The sequence below is a fragment of the Rhineura floridana genome, chromosome 10, assembly GCF_030035675.1.
Source record: "Rhineura floridana isolate rRhiFlo1 chromosome 10, rRhiFlo1.hap2, whole genome shotgun sequence".
NCBI lineage: Eukaryota > Metazoa > Chordata > Lepidosauria > Squamata > Rhineuridae > Rhineura > Rhineura floridana.
In genome coordinates this window covers 35,505,827-35,521,655 of record NC_084489.1, presented here as the reverse complement: position 1 = coordinate 35,521,655, position 15,829 = coordinate 35,505,827, and the positions used below count along the sequence as shown (strand labels likewise).

General features: G+C 40.7%; 1 protein-coding gene across 2 annotated transcripts in view; it reads left to right on the top strand.

Moving 5' to 3' along the window:
- The window catches only part of PLCL2 (phospholipase C like 2), a 216,895-nt gene that overhangs the window by 7,982 nt on the left and 193,084 nt on the right, over positions 1-15,829 (top strand). Inside the window, exon 1 of one of the 2 annotated variants that reach the window (XM_061587409.1) lies at positions 13,604-13,695. The exons of the other annotated variant lie outside the window; for it this stretch is intronic. The gene's annotated coding sequence lies outside the window, so the exon portion shown is untranslated. Of the gene's footprint in view, positions 1-13,603; positions 13,696-15,829 lie in introns of those variants that run through there. 2 annotated transcript variants of the gene reach the window in all.

Here is a 15,829-nt window from a genome sequence, read left to right as displayed (position 1 = left end):
GCATACCTAGTTCTAACTAGCTAAGTTGGAGGTGTAATGCCCAGACTTTGGGATTGCCCTCATGATTCAGGAGAGAGAGCAAAGACAAAGATGTCTCCTCTCTCCTTGGACAGCCGAAGAAGATGGCAAAGGAAGGAGGGGCAAGTCAGCTTCCCTGAGCATATCAGTTTACAACAGAAGGAAGTTAGGTAGAGAACAGCACAGGTAAAGGTAGGCAAGCCTAGCCACCTGAAGGACCTTAACTATCTTCCTTCTGGAATACACACAAAAGAACCCAAACAGGAGTTGCTCTTGCCCTACTTCAAACACTTGTCAGAAGAAAACATGGCAAATAAGTTAACCTATTTGGTCCCAGAATATTTTGTTAGTAGTTCTTTAATATAAGTAATAAGCAAACTATTTGCATAGCAATCATTTGATTTATTATAGTAATATTTCTTATTAGAAAATAAAATAAAAGCAGCTAGCATGAAGTAAGAAACAATTTATGACTAACATAATAAACATTCTGGTTTCTATTTGTCAATGAGTAGAAAGCTGCTTAATAGATCATTCAAAAGAAGACTGCAACAGGCTGTGCATATTTACCTGCAAGTAAGCCCTATTTCCGAGAAATCATGCATAAGATTGCATGGCAAGTGTCTTTGGAATAGTGCCATATTTCAAGATCAAAGCAAGAGAGGTCTGTCTCTGACTCTGGAGAAGGAGCTCTGATGTATCCTTGACCTCTGGGATGCCCTTCCAGTAGCCACAGGACCCCACCCTTAACTACTTTTCTGCATGCCTGCTCACCTTTCAGAAATAAGGTTTGTTGTGAGAGGGTCCAATGCCATACCTGAGTGCCATCCAACTGAGTCTCTCCTAGCATGCTTTCCAAATTAAGATTTAGCTTAGCCACAGTGTTGATAGTGGTTATAGCAATGAGCCTGTAGTAGTTGGTTTTAGAAGTAAAACTGAGCCAAACAGATTATTTCCTCCATACCCTTATAGGCATAATATATCATAAGCTACTGTGAGACTTAGGTGTTTCTTAACTGACTGTCATTATCAACATATTTCAATGTTGAGAAAAGGGGGGAGGTGTGATGTTCCTATATTCATGTATATATGGTAAGTGTTGGTTGTTTAGAAGATACATGGTGAGTGAAAGAGGAGGGGGAGTGAATGGGCAGTAGAATGCTAGATGATTGGCTGAGTGTTTAAAATGGCTGAACGTATAAAAGGAAGAGTGATAGTGGAATCTGGGGGGTGGATGAGGTGAAACTGAGTGGGTTGCTTGGTGGGGTTTAGAGAGTTGTTTGCCAGGAGAGAGTGGAGAAGGAGGGGGGTGGAGTTCGGATTAGTATTGAGTAAAACCATATGCTTATGTGCCTTAAGAAGAAATCTTGTTAATCTTGTTAGCTTTGTTATCTTTAATAAAGACTTAATTTGGTTTACCAAAGGCCTGATCCTTGGCTGGGGTTTCACAGACCAGAAGGGAGGGTAAGGTAATGACCAAGGCTGAAGGGAAACTGTAACAAATGGTGGCAGCGGTGAAGAGAATAACAATACCAGTATTCAGAGTCTCTGGGAATACTAGTATTAGGACGTGACTGGTGGTTGCCTAGCAGGGGGATCTGTTGAGATCTGTGTTAGAGCGGGGAGAGAAACAATAAAAGGACAGTCCGGACTGGTGGAGTCCCTGGTGGTGCCTAGAGACAGGCAGTAACCACGAGCAGGTAGGAACCTGACAGGGAGAGCCGGGAAAGGGCGGAGTCCCTGGTGGTGCCTAGAGACAGGCAGTAACCACGAGCAGGTAGGAACCTGACAGGGAGAGCCAGGAAAGGGCGTCACAGGAGGCACTATACATCTTGAGATGTATCCTTTATTTATTCATTTTTAAAAACCAGTTTCTGTTTTCTATGCATAGTAGCCAAGTCTCTGCTAATATTTTTAAGTCTCAAAATGGCTCCTAAACCTGCCAGCAACAGCACATGTAGGGACAAATTTCTTTAATTTGTACACAACAGATGGAAAGCTGGTTTGGCTCTCAAAATTACCTGCATCCAGATGCAGTGCTGAATGAACACTGCAGCAGTCTGAGCAAGATGGAAATGAAACATACCAGAGTGGGAGAGAACAAGAAAAATCTTTTCAATATTAGAATATCCTTAAAAATTAAGCATGCCCAAGACAGGGAAACGAAAACACATATACACATCTCCAGGATTTCTCCAAAGGTGGCTCAAGAGGAAAATAAAACTCACAGAAGGCTTCAGATATTACCAATGTTTCATTGAAATGGTAGAATATCAGGTAGAAGATATTCTTTTCAGAGAGAATACCAACCCACTTGTGTATTTCCATGTGTGTGAGAGCCACCACCTGTCAGTGTAGATAATACTGAGCTGGTCTGAGTCAGTATAAGACAGCTTCCTATATACCTATTTTCATATCTTCTGTCATCCATTTACTCATTCCTCTAGCTGCGATACTTTTACCATAAAGTTATAGCTTTGGTTCACTTTTATACATTCTTAAACAAATTGTTTGCATGCCTTAAGTTTTAATACTGCAACACTTCTGTCTAATATAATGTGGAGTATGATAAGATGTCTCATTGGTGTTATTAATTCATTTCAGCAATGGCTCTGTTTAGACATTATTTCAAACCATGATTGGCACTCATGATAGTTTAGAAGCCCAACCATGGTTTGAGCTTTCAAACGTAGGGCTATATTCAACTAAGTCCTGTTCAGAGTAGATCCATTGAAATTAATGAACCTAAGTTGGAAATGGAAATGGACTGCCTTCAAGTTGATTCCGACTTATGGCGACCCTATGAATAGGGTTTTCATGGTAAGCGGTATTCAGAGAGGGTTTACCATTGCCTTCGGAGGCTGAGAGGTAGTGACTGGCCCAAGGTCACCCAGTGAGCTTCATGGCTGTGTGGGGATTCAAACTAGGGTTGTCAGGCTCAGGGCCTGAGACTGATCCTGTATCTTTATGAGAAGAGAAAGTCAGCCAAGTGTAGGTGTTCTTGCAACACTGTAATGGGAAAAACCACAAGGTGGAATTCTCCCTTCCCCCTGCACAACTTTTAAAGATACAGAAGACCTCTTAGTTGCCAGGCCCGGCCCAGTTATGCAGGGTTATCTCCCCTGACCCAAGGAAAATACAATGGAGACTACATGTACTCAGTTACAGCAGAAGCAATACCCACTGTAGCTAGAACTGTTCTCTGTGAAGAAGGAGGGCAATATATGGGAATGCAAAAAGCACTGTGAGGCTTGGAGAGGAGAAGTAATATGGGTTGCATATTACTATGTGGCTGAGGAAAAAAGGAGAGATGGGAGTGCAGATACATCTATGGAGTGGAGAAATCACAAAACGGATGCAGAGGGATTTGCAGTGTACACAGAAAAAAGACTACTAAGGGTTGCGTAGAGAAAAAGTGGTGTAACTGAGAAAGGGGATGCTTTGCATTATAGGGAAGATTCTCCAACTCTCTGATAAGTATACTTTTTATACTTCCTCTAACATATGCTCAGATACAGGATTAAACTGACCTCAAAAGATGGCTATCAAGCCTTTATAAAAATGTCTAAGGAAGGAATTAATACAACTCCTCATAAAAGCTTCTCTAGTGTTGAAAAGCAATGTGACCCACACCTTCTTGCTTGCTTCTTATCTGTTCTCTGTATGTAGGGGCAAAGAATGCCTCTCTTCTGCCCCAAATCTGTTGATGACTCTCAATATGGTTTCCCTTAATCTCCCCTGACCCAAGGAAAATACAATGGAGACTACATGTACTCAGTTACAGCAGAAGCAATACCCACTGTAGCTAGCACTTGATGCTCAACTTAAAGTTATTTAATTTGATCTTTGTTTAAATCTGAAGTGTTACTTTCAGTGTGGAAGTATTTCTGGGTCTTGTTGCATTTCCTTATGTAATGGTAACCAGCAGGTAGTGTGAATATCAGCATGGGTTTTCAACCACACTTCCTGTTTCTGATGGAATAAGTGAAAGCAAACCTTAGCAACAACCAAATTAAAGAGCAGGTAGATGTTTTGCTGAAAACAGACAGTGCTTATCCATACAGCATGTGTATGTGTACAGCCTTGTGGCCTAGTATATACATCACTGTCAAACCAAATGCTAAGGGGTTACTGGCTTAAGAGTGGTTACTTCCTGTACTCTTGCACTCCACCACTACCCTTGCTAGAAATAAGACATGCTTTTACACTTGTCTCCTCTAATTTTCCTTAGACTACTGGAATATGAATCTCATTAAATATTGTAGGTTATTCTGCTGAACAGTCACAAGATCCTTATTTTTAGAAAATTACAGGCAAAAATACTTCTAAATAAGAAAATGGATATGATGTTTACCCCCACAAGGCTCAAGGTTTTTGTCAAATTGAATGACTCGGGTGAACAAAGTCAGTATCTCTCCCTGTCTGTCTGAGAATGGATATGAATCTAGGTCCAAGAACATTTTCATATATGAATATTGTTAAGGTGATAAATGTGCATTTGACTGTATTATTTACATTTTACATCTATAGTCTCTTAATCATTTGTCACATTTGTGCTCGTCAGTTTTACAAAAGTTATTAATGTATATTTGGTGCTGTGATTTCAGTTTTACTATTGTTTATTTTAAGAATGTATACCCTACTCTTCAAAAGTTAAGCCAGGGTGACATTACGCAACACCATAACAACAACATATAGATAAAAAAGGCTCAAATGGCAAAATATCAGTTCCATCACTACCATTCTTCTATCTTCTTAAATTCAGTGTAATTTTCCCCAGTAATATATATAAACTTTAAAATGGTGAACAGCAGATTTGGGAAAAACCCTGCAGGGTCCCAATTCATATATGTATACTCACTGGTTGACACCCAAGACTGTTCATTCACTGAAAGTCTTTCTACTACTCAAAGCATACTCTACAAAAAATGAGAATGTACCAATTGCATTCAGTACCCCCAAGTGCTTGAAAAAATATTTATTCCAGGCTCAGCACATTTTGGAACAAATCCTTCCTTAGGGGCATGTTTAGCAGGAATTCTCATCAAATCATTTGGTGAGACTTGCTGCTAAAAATGTGTCCTCAAGAAAGGATGTGTGTCAGCTTTGTTTTCTTTACCACCCAATCAAAGCATGTATCACTTGTCTTAGAGCAGTGACTCATGCAGCTGAATCTTACACATTTTTATTCGGTATAAGTCCCAGTAAATTCAGTGGGATGTAAGTTCAAGTAAGTGTGCATAAGATGGCAGCCTTACAGAATGATTCTAACCATAAGTACTCCAAGATAAGTCCTACTGCATTTTAAAGTATGAACAAATGAATGCTTTTATTTCGGTCACAGACCAGCCATTGTATCACTAATTCCAGTACAAAAAATTGGATTATACACAAAAACGTGAAATACAAACGGGTTAATAATAAAAGAATTTACAATTTACAATTAAAGTTTAAAAACGTACAAAATTGGCTAAAATAAAAAAAAATTAAGCAAGATCCATAACCATTTTCCTACACTTGATAGCTGCTGCACAGAATCTGGCCACATTACTAGTGACCCAGGGGATTTTATCCGCTAACATAAAGGAGGGATAATCAGATTCCCAAACCACAGGGAATGCTTGTAAAATTGGGGTGATGAAAGCAAGGCGGATGTCCCTGTAGAAGGAGCAATGTAAAAGGACATGTCCTATTGACTCCACCTCCCCGTTATCACATGGGCAGACTCAATCACCATGGGGGACTCCGTTGTATCTTCCCTCCAACAAAGCAGAAGGCAAGACATTATGTCTGGCTAGGGTAAATGCCTTTCTATATTTTACAATAGTTAGATCTACAAGGTAATTTGCCAGTAGAAATACCCTTCGAGTCAGGCCTGGATTAGTATATGCCGCCAGCAAACTCAGATTAGTTTGAAGTTCAATGTCCTTTATCCATTGGGAGATAAGCATTTTGGCCTTAGTTAGCCCGAGTTTAATAAGCATCTCTGGAGAGAAACCTAAGGCGTATATTTTTTTATACACCATCCACTTCCATTTTGACTGGAAGGGGTCTTCTAATGTAAGAGGGGCTAGTCCCCAGGGGTAAAGATCAGCTTTAGCCAGTAGTTGATCCTGAGGGTCCACACCCGAGACTCTATCAGAGGAAGTCCCACCTCTAAACGGCAGGCCACATTGGGGATGCAAGGAGGGAGCCCCAGAATGGCTCTAAGAAATTTAGCTTGTACAGCTTCCAAACACCCGAAGTTGCTGTAGGTGCAGAATTGCCCTCCATATAGCAATTGTGCTATTATCTTGGCCTGAATACCTGTAGCGTGGCGGGGATGTATTTTAAAGTAACTTTTTATGGATTTTATGTTACACTAGGGGCTCCGCCCTTGCTCGCTTCACTCACCAACCCTGCCTGCTTTCACCAGCACACCCTGCCCATGGGGTGCCAGCACTTCCCTCCCCTCCCCTTATAGCTCACCAGCGCTCCCATCCCTCCCCCTGCACACAGGTCACCAGTGCTCCTCCCCCCACAGGTTGCCAGCACTTCCCCTCTCTCCCCCCTAGGTCACCAGCCCTCCCTCCCTTCCCTCTGACAGGTCACCAGCCCTCCTCCCCCCACAGGTCCCCCTCCCCTCCAAGGGTCACCCATCAACTGACCAACCCACCAAGGGCCAGGGCCAGCCACTGCCAGGTATCTCACTTGCCTCTGTCGCCACCCAACTCGCTCGCTCACCTGCTCACCAGGAGTACCGCCAGTGGTGGCAAATGACTCACGTGCTGCCACCACCAGGCAATTTGTAGAATGTGTAGTGCCACCACCGCCAAGCAACTCTGGTGACTCACACACTGTAGTGTATTGGGTCAGTGTTATTATGCCTGTGATTGTTTGAGTATGTGGTTAACCTATTGTTTTGCCAATGATTATTTAGGGCTGCTTGGAAAACACATTCAGGCATGCCCCCTGTGGGTTTTTCTTCCTGTTTTAGAATATTCAGTAAAGAAAATGCTGTCAGCAGAAAACTCTGACTCTTGTGTCTTTTTTTGGCTAAAGGGCAGCAGGAGGACTTAACACACACCACTATCATTGGGTGATTCACGAACCACCCCCACCCCACAGCGTCACACTGTGCATGAACGTTTCTGCACAGGCTTGTGTCTGCGTAAAAGCATGTAGCATGATGCTTAGAAAAATATTGTACAGGAAGATATAAAGCAAGACTACAAAAACAACAACAATATAGAAAGGGGTCAGCATTGTCCTTAGAGCCTGTCAACCCAGAGAGTCTTTCCAGTGGTAATAAAGCACCAGTGGAGGGCAATACCCATGTTCAAGAGCAGCTGCATTTTGAATTTTAATGGGTTTTACTCCCAGGTAAGTAGGATTAAGATTGCAGACTTAGATTTGAGTGTAGAAGCATCCTTTGCAAACATGCAACCAGAGCAGTAGGCAGGTTCACGCAGATGCATGTTTATAATTTGACTCTAGCGTCAAGCAGTAACTTGAATGTGCAAATCTGCCATCACATATTAGTCACCCAATGTCAGCTCAAATAATGTTTTTCTGTAGTTCAGAATTCGAACATTTGGTTGAGAGATGTGCATGTATGAATGAGCTTAGTGTAATTCTGAGCCACAGAACTTGACCTCCATTGCCTTCATCATACCCTAATGCTAGGTTAAAAGGAAATCTGCCATGTCTTTCTATAATTGCTCCACCATCTCTTTGCTTGCAAACTGGCTCTCTTCGTATTCATCTTTGTATTATTTGCCTGTGTACAGCTCCCCATTTTGCTTAGTGTACGTGTGTGTGTGGGAGGAATTTAGTTAGAGTGAAAGAGCATAGACAAGAAGAAAATTCATTGAGAAATGTTTATTTCTTATTAGAGCAATACAATACAGGATTCAGCCAATTCATATTTATTGTTGGGGGACATTTAACATCATAAGTTCAGTTGTACCTTGGAAGTATAGCTCAGGAAGTTTAATTCAGAGAATAACAGTGAATTGTAACAAATTGTAACAATTTGATTAATGACCTCACTGAACAGAAATAGGAAAATACATGTTTATTTGATGTGAATATCAATTGATATTACACCATTTGATAGTATATCAAATTGCATATTACCTGTATTTATATTGGTATGTAACTTTTTATTGTATTTATACAACATTTTATTAAAAAAACTAGGGGGTGCCAATATGTGAGTCTATTTCCTTGCAAACAGAGTTATCTGGGAAGTCATGGCATTTGTGCCATAGTGGTTTTCTTTTTGTTTAAGAATAGACACTGAGCATAGGGGAGCACACAAGCATCCAGGCAGACTGCATTGTTCTGTAAAGCAGTTTCAATTCCCTCAAAAACAAACAGCATCCACTTTGTCCCCCCCCCCCCCGTGGCTCATTCATCCACCCAAAAAACTCAGATTTATCTCATTGGCTGCTCCTCTTCTCCTCACCCCAGCACATGAGATGAGTCTTAGTCCTCATCCATCATCAATGCTCTGAAATAAATATTTTCTTGCTCTAAAAATACCACTGAGTAAGCATCTTATGCTAGAAATGTCACCTTCATGTCTTTTTCTTTTTGATGGTTAACTTTTGTTTCCACTATACCAGTCAGAGTAAAAGGGGTTTATTTTAGAAGCAAATTTTAATTTTCCACAGTTGGTAACTTATTGTTTACTTTATAAAGAGCATACACTGTGGGTATTTTTTGCTTCAGGGGCATGTTTTGTTTTATGAAGGAGGTAGTTGAACCAGTTTCTCATTGATTAGGTGAATTTCCTGTTCAATTTCAACTTTAGGTTTGAAAAGTGATAGAATGAGACAAATAGCATTATAGTTGGAGTTCATTTCCAAAGCAGATGTTAAACTGGACATTATTCAAAGTGTATGAAATAAATTGTAGGTAGACTCCTGCTACATAGACTCCTGCTACAACACACTACTGTTTCATTATAATCGGTACCAGACAATATACGTGATCTTTCTGTAATTAATCATTCTACACAACAATTTCTACTTTTTCAAAACTATTTTGCATCCTATAAAAATACTGTGCTGATTTAGTCCTGTTGCATAGGATAAACAGGCACCAGGAGCTACAGGTAAGAGTAAGGTAAGGCTTGTGGGATCAAATTCCATAGTTTAACTGTGCACTGTGTGAAAAAAAGTATGTTCTTTTGTCAATCCTGAATATTCAGCTTCATTAGATGTCCCCAAGTTCTAATGCTATGAGGGAGAAAGACTTCTCTCTGTTCACTTTCTCCACATCATGCATAATTTTATACACTTCTATTATGTTCTCTTACTCACCTTTTCTCTAAATTAAAAAGGCCCAGTGTTGTAACTGTTCCTCATATGAGAGTTGCTCCATCCCCTTGATCATTTTGGTTGCCCTTTTCCGAACCTTTTCCAACTCTACAATATCCTATTTTGAAGTGAGGCAACCAGAACTATACATAGTATTCCAAGTGCAGTTGCACTTCAGATCTGTATAACTCATAGTTCTCATAGTTTATTGAAATTGCAGGGCCAAAGGCCAACACAAAATTAATTAATATATCATGCACAACAAACTTACCATGTTAAAATTTATAATTGAGTTTAAAATAAATTCTATAAAGGAAAATTTAAAACATCATAAGGCAATAAGAATCTATGCTGATTGTACAGCGTCTAAAATTTAAAACTAAGACAGACTTGAACTGCAGCTGTTATTAAGATTCAGAATAAAATTAGCTCGTAGTTTCAAAGCTGCTAACACAAACAGGGATACCTTATGTGTCACGTCCAAATTTGAATCAGACATTAAGGAAATTACTTTCCCCGCTTCTGTAAGAGATTCAGATTCATCTAAAAGCTTCTTGAGGAACTTAGTTCTGGGGTCCTGATAAATTGTGCAATGAAGCAGTATATGAGGAATGTCCTCCTCCTTATTATATCCACAGGGACATCGTCTTTGATCTTTTGGAATTCCGAGGATTCGTCCCTCTCTGTCTGCATTAGGGAGGGAGAAGAAGCGTAGTGCAGTGAACGCGTGCCTGAGGCTTTTGGGAAAAGGATACGTGAGGTATAGGGAGAGATAATGACCGGTCTTAAACTTCCCATACCATGGGGCCACTCTAGAGTGAGTTAGTGTTAAGTTATCCAAATACTCAGAGTGGCGGAAAACAATCTCACGTAATTTTTGATTAGGTGGTAATGATATAAAAACCTGAGGAGTTATATGATAACTAGATAATAGTTCTTCTAATTTAGGACCCCAAAGATTAGAGGAGAAGGGGTGGTTTAGGCACAAATTCAATAGTTCCTTGCCCGGCAACCTTCCAGCTAGTTTTGAGAACTTCAAAAGGGCAAGATGAATATGCACTCCCAGGGGAGGAAGGCCAGTCTCAGCACATAAGATGGCTGCTGATGTTCCTGGAGGGAGGGATAGTAAACGCCTGAGGAAATTTGTTTGAATAGTCTCTAAGGACAAAACAGTTTCCTTGTCCCAACCCCAAATTGATGCGCCGTATAAGACCTGAGGAATTACTTTAGATTGGAAGATTTTTAGAGCCGGAGGAATTAAGTTACCTCCTACAGAGCGATAGAACTTTAGAATTGCTCCTGCAGTTTTTATGGCTGTTAATTTTATGTGTTGCTGGTGTCTTTTCCAAGAAAGAGTGTCCGCAAAGTATATTCCCAGATATTTATATAACCGACATTGCTCCAACTGATGGTCTGCCATTGACCAACGATGTCCTTCAAATCTCTTACCAAAAACTAAAACTTTCATTTTTTGGTAATTGATTTCTAGCTTTTCCTTTGTACAGAGTGCCTGTAAGTTTCTCATTAATTTTCTTAAGCCAATTGGGACTAAAGACAGGAGGACCATGTCGTCTGCATAAAACAACACGGACACCTTCCTGTGGCCGATAGATGGTGGAAAGTATTGTGGACCGGAGAGGTCAGATATGATGTTATTAATAAATAGATTGAAGAGAAGGGGGGCTAAGAGGCAGCCTTGTTTAACGCCCCTCCCTATTACTATCGGGCTCGTCATGTCTCCACTTTGGCTTACTCTAACCATAGCATTAGTATTAGTGTATAGGGCCCTGATGAGATAGAGAAGACGGCGATCTATGTTTAGATTATAAAGTTTTAACCAAAGAGCATTCCTATCGACAGAGTCGAAGGCCAAATCAACGAATGCAGCATATAGATGTCATGTGGGTCCAATTATACTCTTTTTTGCCAGGAAGTACAGGGTTAGACAATGGTCAATCGGAGAAGATCCTTTTCTGAAGCCCACCTGTTCGGGATGTATGAGCTGGTTAGTCTCCACCCATTCTTCCAACTTTTGGAGTAAGAATTTACTATAAAGCTTGGAAGCCACATTTAGTAGGCTGATCGGGCGATAGTTGGAGGGTTTAGAGGGATCATTGTTTTTATAAATTGGTACGATAATATTGCGCCTCCACCCATCAGGAATAATGCCAGAGTCATTAATCCTAGAGAAAAGGCTTGCCAAAAATGGGGTCCACCAGTCCGGGAATTGCTTGAATAATTTGGGGGGGAGAAAATCTTCTCCTGGGGATTTACCATTCTTCAAAGAATCAATGAGGATACTGATTTCTTCTGGCGTGACTGGGGGCCATGGAGGCGCTTTTGAAATATCGACATCCAATGAATGGTCATTGGAGGCTATCGCTGGGCAATAAAGCCTTTGGAAATGGGCATGCCAGGCTGGTGTCGGAATTCGAGGTACATCTTGGGGGTTTAACGCACCCATCCCAGATTTAACTAAATTCCAAAACAGACGCTCATGTCTGTCAGAGGCCGCGCGGGCTAGCCGCTGCCAGTGGGCTTCGGCAAAGTCGGCTTTCTTTTGAATTAAGAGGGCTTTTCTCTAAATTAAAAAGCCCCAATGTTGTAACTGTTCCTCATATGAGAGTTGCTCCATCCCCTTGATCATTTTGGTTGCCCTTTTCTGAACCTTTTCCAACTCTACAATATCCTATTTTGAAGTGAGGCAACCAGAACTATACATAGTATTCCAAGTGCAGTTGCACTTCAGATCTGTATAACAGCATTATAATATTGTCATATAAGATATATTTTCAATCCCTTTCCTAATTATCCCAAGTATGGTATTTGCCTTTTTCACAGCTGTTGCACACTGGGTTGACATCTTTATCAAGCTATCCGCTATGACCCAAGGTTTTGTTCCTGGTCAGTCACCACCAGTTGAGCATATATGTGAAATTAGGATTTTTTTGGCCCAATGCGCATCACTTTACATTTACTTAAACTGAATTGCATTTCCCATTTTACTACCTGCTCATCCATTTTGGAGGAATCCTTTTGGAGTTCTTCATCATCCATTTTTGTTTTAACCAGCCTGAACAATTTAGTATCATCAACAAACTGCCCACCCCTAACTCTAGTTGTTTATAAACAAGTTAAAAGACATGGGTCCTGTCATGGGACCACCCTCCCCTCAAGGCACGAGGACCATGCTTCAGACCTAATTCCCACCCTTAGGGCAATTGTTCTGGACCCAAATACCAAATTCCCCTTTGCCGAGGCTGTGCAAACTAACACCAACCCTGCAAGGTAGAAAGTAGGCTGCCACCACCCCTGTCACTGGTTCAACTCAGAGCTAGGGGAACTCTGAGCCCAGAAAATAGGTAAACCAAGGTCCTATAAGACAAGAGCCAAACTTACACTCCTTGTCAAGAAACCTCTGGTAAAACCCCACAAATTAGAATTAAGCTTTAACTCCTTTTCCCTTTTGGTAGTTGTGTAGCTGAATGGTCAAGGTGCTGGATTCAGAACCACCCTTACCCTCAATGAACACACCAGGTTAAATAGAAGTAGCTTTATTCAAAAATATAAGTGCACATTAAAATATAGCAGCAAACAATTCCTCAAAACTATACACCCAAACGGGTTTAGGTACACATAAGAGAATTCATTCACACAACAAGAAAATAATAACCTAACTAACCTATCTACTTACATAGGAGGTAGTTGGTTGTAGTCTCGTCTCTCCTCAGAGAGAATAGCATCAGTTACAAAGCAATGGAACCCTACTTAGGTAACCTCCCATAGGCACCAGTCAGAAGGAACCTTTCAGAACCTTCCTGATGGAACAAAGGCTATGGGTCTCAAGCCCTATACTTAAGGAAAAGAAACCCAACGCTCCAAGATTAATTAACCAATCAGGAGTTTACTGATGTAATCATTTTCTAGATGTTTCTCCACTTTTGCGCGCCTTCCAGGCCCCCCTCCCAACGGTGTTTCAACCTTCACAGGCTAGTATGGCCTTGAGTGCCAGGCTCTTACTGATTAGCACAGATAACCAGGTGCTTCTGTTTAGGCCTCCCTAACTGTCTTCAGCTGGAAACCAAAACTTAACATTTTTACCCTTTCAGAGGCCTGTTTTCTAACAAGATGGAACTCCCAGAGTTCTTTGCACTGAGCCATGATGTTACATATAATTTTAACATTTCATAAAAATATACAAGTTCATGACAGGTCCCAATACCAATCCTTGGAGGATTCCACTTTGTACATACCTTTGTTGGGGAAACTGTCAATTTATTCCCACTCTCTGCTTCCTGTTTCTTCACCAGTTACTGATCCACAAGAGTCTGTCTTTGGACTATCTTCTTCTCCTGGCTAGGGGTGCACAAAGGTAAGGTGGAGACTTTACAGGCAGTTATAAGCAAGGATTTAACTCCTGGTTATTTAGGAACAACACTATCAAGGGTTTTCTCATCCCCCACTCTAGATTAGGCTGCTAAAACAGCCTTTTGGTGGGAAAAGCAGACACGGATTTATATGTGAAAAAACTGTTCTGATACTGAAAACATCCTCCAGCTAGGCATATGCTCAAGAGGCAGACAGGTGTTTAATTTTCTGTATGTGTCCACCGTCCCACTCTAGGGGCAGTCATTTATCCCCAGGTTCAGGAAGTTTAGAGTTCTAGGATGGTGTTTTCTTTTTAAAGCAGATACCACAAATCCAACGTTTGACCTAGATAATTCAAGCTGTCATATGAAGTCCACCCTGCTGATAGACACTCCCTTTCTTTCTACCTGGTTAATTAAACTCAGGTGCACCCATTTTTCTAACTCAGCGCTCTGTGAGACCTGTTATCTGGGGACAGGCTCCAGCTCACCACAGCGTTTTTTACCAATTCTTGTTTTAGACAGTTCAAATCAATCGAAGGCCCACTTTCAGTTTCTTACCAGCTGCATTCCGACCTTAGGTGCTCTGTAACACAGCTGAGGCAGCAAATAGCGGACAAGACTTTTTATTCCACCAAAATGGGTGCTCCTCTGAGGGGTCAGGGGAACAAATGAAGCAATTGCTGCTACTAGCATTATCTAAAACTCATTTAACTCCCAGCATTGCTGCCTCATAGGGTTTCTCTGGTATCAGTTTTATTCTCCCCTGTGGAATTTCAGATTACTGTGTTCCTCAAAATATATTCTTAAGAGGAAATAGTATCTAAAGAGCTAGATTGCTTAGTTGAAATGGTTTCTATTTTAAGGAGAACTTTCAGACTCCCTTGCTCCATAAACATGCCAATCTTCAATGTACTGTGATGAAAATAAAAATTCATTTCATGGAATTTAACTTTTCAATTCCTCCACACCTGTTATTTAACATGTATTATTGATACATTGCCAAGAGCACACTAAGAGCTGTAAGATAAGGGCTCAACTCATTGGACCAACTCAGCTTGCAGCTCTGTGCTATGCAACTGGCATGATGATGACTTGGCTCTGATGACAGAATAATTGGCTTCAAGAGGATCACTTCAGTGTCAGAATGATATGGTGGATGGTGTTGGGTATCTTTTAGAGAACTTAACATTTTCTCTCTTCTGCAGCTGCATGCATGAAGGGAAAAGGTCATGCAATGGGGAAAAGGAGTCTTTGTCAGACTGTTTCTGCAGCAAGTGCATTGTTGTTGTTTTAATATGCTTTCAAAAATTATTGGTTACAGGGTATCCTGTCATGTGGACCAGGGATGGGTGGGAGAAATTAGATCAGAATCTACTCTGGTGCATCTCTGGGTGATTTGCAGTACATCAGCAATGGTTTCTAGCTACTAATTATTTAATGATAGCAACAACAAACATTTCCCAACCAAATTGGGCTGCTGAAATGAAGAAAACTCATCAGAAATGGAGTTTTGTGTGAAAAAACTCAGTTCAGTTCTGGTACTGATAACAAATTCCTAGGCTCAGAAGCACCCCGTACTTCAATTCTAACTATGTCCCTGGCTCTGGCTGGTAGATCTTGGAATTCTAGGGGCGGGGGAAGTAAATCCAACAATGCTAATGTCAGCTCACCCCTGAGGTAGAGCAAACATGATGATATCCATCAGGTTTGACATCATCTATGCTTCTCTCTCTTATATCAAGCAACTGTTTTTATCATATGGGCAAATTACTTTCTTGGTTCCTAAAAAAAAAAAGGTGACAAACTCATACTTGACATTATGTGATATGCATGCAAGTATAAATTCTCAATACTGCTGCCGTGGGGTTTTTTGGAAGAAAGGGTGGACTTAATGTAATAATTATATTTTTAAAGATTCAGATTATTGCTAAAATTTCTTCTGCATGCACCCAAATTCGATGGGAATGACATATACCTCTTCGCTGCCTATACATTAATTTGTAGTCAAACATTCTCTAATAAAAATATTCTATGTCAGTTTGAATAGCAGGTTGAGGTGATCTCTGTGTGAGTGTGATTTCTTACTATAATGTCTTATACGTATGAACTGGAATGTGCTCAGGGTGTGTTGTGAGC